This window comes from Tamandua tetradactyla, chromosome 5 (genome assembly GCF_023851605.1).
Source record: "Tamandua tetradactyla isolate mTamTet1 chromosome 5, mTamTet1.pri, whole genome shotgun sequence".
Taxonomy (NCBI): Eukaryota; Metazoa; Chordata; class Mammalia; order Pilosa; family Myrmecophagidae; genus Tamandua; species Tamandua tetradactyla.
This window is the reverse complement of record NC_135331.1, coordinates 140,060,400-140,064,306: the sequence shown is the minus strand read 5'-3', so window position 1 is coordinate 140,064,306 and position 3,907 is coordinate 140,060,400.

The window sequence follows — 3,907 nt, the reverse complement described above, 5'->3', positions numbered from 1 at the left end:
AGAGGTTGTAGCTGTGCGGGTGCACCAGTCTGGGGGCGTAACCCTAGTGTGCACTGGTCTAGTTCACCGGGTGCTTTGTGCACATGCATAGAGCTGTGGTAGCAGGTCGGTGTTATGCCTTCATTTGCTGGGGGCAGAAGTGACGTGGCTGTGCAGGTCAGCATTTTCTCAGAGCTGGAAAGTGTACTGAGGGCTGTGGGCATGTGTGCTTCTAGGACTGCTGTAAACTGACGCTCCCAGAACAGAATGACATGACTGGGGGCCCATGCACATGCGCGGATCTAGGAGTGCTATAAACTGAATTTCTCAGAGCTGAAGGATGTGATTGGGGTCCTGTGTGCATGCTCAGGTCGAGGAGAGCTGTATACTGATGCGCAGCACACGGGGGGGGGGGGAGGGGGGGAGCAGTGTGACACTATGGGCAGGGGGTAGGGTAGCCTGGGTATGGAGGTTAGCACCCATAGCCTGTAAGCACTGGGAACAGCCTGCATGGAACAGGGAGGGGGAGGTAGTGCTTGGGTGGGGGTAAGGAGAGGTGGGTTGGGCTGCACTTGGGGTGGGGGTGGGGGCGGGGCACTTGGAATGCGGGGAATGAGAGTGGGTGATGGGGTTCGGGTGCATGGGGTGTGAGCGAGTTGCCAGTCACAGGGCTGTGCTGGTGAAGGTAGTGCGTTCAAGAAAGGTGGCCTGGCATACTTCCTAGTCCCTGGCTCCTGTCCATGCACTCCTGTGGGCTCCGCACCTCCATGTCAGGCTCCAGCTTTCTGCTTCTCAGTTCCTCAGCCTCTGCAACTAGGGCCACCTTATGAGGTGCAGAAGGCTCTCCCCAGTCAGTTGCACTTTTGAATTGCCATCTTAGTCGTCCTTCTGTCTGTTCTCTAATTTTTTCATGAGCAGGGCTAAACTCCATCTACCCTATTCGGCCATCTTCCTGAAAGTCACCCTAGGTGTTCTTAAGTGTTGACAGGAATGGTTTTGGTTGGGGTTTGGAAAACCATGATAAATAGCAATATCTAGCTGCAGTTAGCCTTAGAGTAGCCTCCAGTATAGCCTCTCAACTCTATATGAACTCTCTTAGCCCTTCATACCTTATTTTGTTGCATTTCTTTTCCCCGCTTTTGGGCAGGAAAGCATAGTTCACCAGACAGTGCCAGGTCCAGGCTCATCCCTGGGAGTCATGTCCAGTGTTGCCAGGGAGACTTTCACCCCTGGATGTGATGTCTCCCATTGGGGGTGGGGGTAATGATTTTACTTGCAGAGTAGACAACCACTCTTTAGATTGAAATAGCTGGGAATCAAACGTGACTGAATACCAGGGGCTTGTGTGCAAGTTTCAAGGAAATATCTGAGTATGTGCTCTTTTCCCAAAACAAAATGCACTCACAGTGGACAGCATTCAAGGTTATAACAGTCAAAATTCAGCATGCTTCCAGGAGTTGCAGATGCCTGAGGAGGGGGGCAGGGGTGAGGTCAATCCTCAGCCAGGTAGGAAATGCTATATGTATTTCACAGTCCACCCCGGATGGTCCCTACAATCTCACATGTCTCCTCTTCTGCAGAATCCCTGAACTATGGGTAGGGTGTGGGAATAGGTCATAGGACTTTTTTTCATGTTTTTAAAAGAGCACTGGAGACAGAACTTACACTGTCAATATATGCTAGTGCAAAGAATAAGTCCAATTGCCACAATACCTAGAAGGCTCACCAACAGTGTTTTCTATGACCACCATGAGCCATCATCCACTTGTCTATGAGTTGCAGTTGATTTTGCAAGTGAGCTAAGGACTTATATATTTAGGTTTTTGTGTCTGGAATCTAGACATGCTCCTTTTATGTTTGGTAGGAATATCCAGGACCATGCAGTTTTGTAGCACTACCTTACACATAGCTGTAGTTTCTTGATTTGGTGTGGAGAGGCTGTGTTTAGTATCATTGAGGCCATGATTACAAACTTCTGCAAGTTTCTATCTTGAGCATAATGTCAATATCACCTCATTAGGGACTCTGTGTTATGGTTTGCTGACTCATCTGTCCCACTTCTTAATCCACTATGTATGGAAGAGACCATGAAAGAACAAAAATTGAAGAATGTACTTGAGGAGGTGCGGAGTTAATTCAGTAAACTTTAAAAAATACAATGCAACTTTTATAAATAAAAACTCTTCCCAAATAACCATTTTAAAAATATAATGTATATTGTATAAGGGTTCTTGAATTACAAGCAATAGAAACTGACTCTGATGTTCAAAAGGAAAGACGATGAGTACTCAAAGGAGGCTCTGAACAACCAAAGGATTCAGTAGGCCAAAAATAATGGCAGCTGTAGGAATTTAAGCACAACTCACAAGCCATCTCTTCAGCAGTTGCAGATGGCAACTCTGTTTCAATCACCTTCTACTATCAAACCATTCAGAGAATGGGCAGTTTCCCAAAGCTAAGAGTATGTTTTGTGGGTGGGGTCGGGGGAGAATGGGTTGTTTTGCTACTATTAAAAGGGAAGTGAGGTCAGGCAAACAAAAGCAGGAGTCTACTACACATACAAAGCTGTTTTAAATTGTTACACATTTTTTCCTATAAAATCTACATTTCCCCATAATTAATTTCTATAGAATTTACATTTTCTCCATAGTTAATGTCTATTAGTGTTTGGTAGGAAAAAATATTGCTACCTGCTCATACTAGGCATGCAAAAAGTAGATTCTGAAAAATTATCATCAGAGATTGCTCCACAAGCAGCAAATAGCATTCTAATAGAATTAATTCTTTTTGTTTGAGTTACATAATACTTTGTTATATATTTTAGCTCTTTAATACAGCTATTTTTTCTACTTTATCCATAAAAACTACCACTATGAGAGGTGGATGGCATGTTATTATCTTATTTCAAAGTAAAAAAGTTAATGAAGCTACATCTGCTTAAGATGTGAATTCTAATTATACATACTTATAATTCTTGGGGAAATTATGTGGGAAAATGACTCCTCCAATGTTGTTTTCAATCATGGTGAAGGTTGAGAAATGAGTCTTTGGCAGTGTTAGTTGCATTCTTTCCCTCTGTCCATTGGTAAAGTGTGGTGCCCTAGCTTGAATCCACACCGCCTGAGTCCAGGCTAGGATTAAAACACAAATAGGCAAACTGGATAAACTAAATTTATTCTGAGCTAAGCAGCAGCAGGCAAGACAAACTTGGCCCAGATCCAAGGCCTCATGGCCAGAAGAGGGAAATGAGAGTCTGATTTGTGCATTGCCTAATGGTCACTCTGGTCTCTCCCTTGCCTAAGGATACAGGTCTGCTTCCTAGAGACAGAGGAAAAAAAAAAAAGAATGTACATGGACTGTTTTCATCAAAAATTCTGTAAGCTTCTGATGCACATGCAACAGTGTTCTAACATTTATCTAACAGAATGTAGTTCAGGATGGGGAGTGAGGTTTTTCTTTCCACGTTCCTAAATCCCAGCATCCAGATTTGACCTCCAAAAGGGTTCAGGACATTAGCAAGGTGCCTGGGACCTAGCAGAAGAATGAAATGCTCCCTGGGAAAGGGCAATGGTAGCTAAGGAAAGACTATGGAAACCAAGGAGAATTGCAGAGATGCTGCCAGAAATTCTTGGGAGTAGATGAATACTTTCTAATTAAAAGGTCTGGCAAGATATACTTAAATAGGGCTTATTATCATTAAAATAAACTCATTTGAGTTCTCTCATTTTGTAAGGCTGGTGAAGCCTGGAGAGCTTGGCATTTTCAGAAGAGATGGCAGAGTTATCACCAAAATATAGTTTGGTTTTTTTTTCCTTAATAAGGTGCTGGTCAGAGCTATCCACTGGTCCCCAACACTCTTTTTGCCCAAAGCAGTAATGCAGACAGGCACAGAGGCAAAAGTTGGATGAAACCAAGGTAACACTCTGTA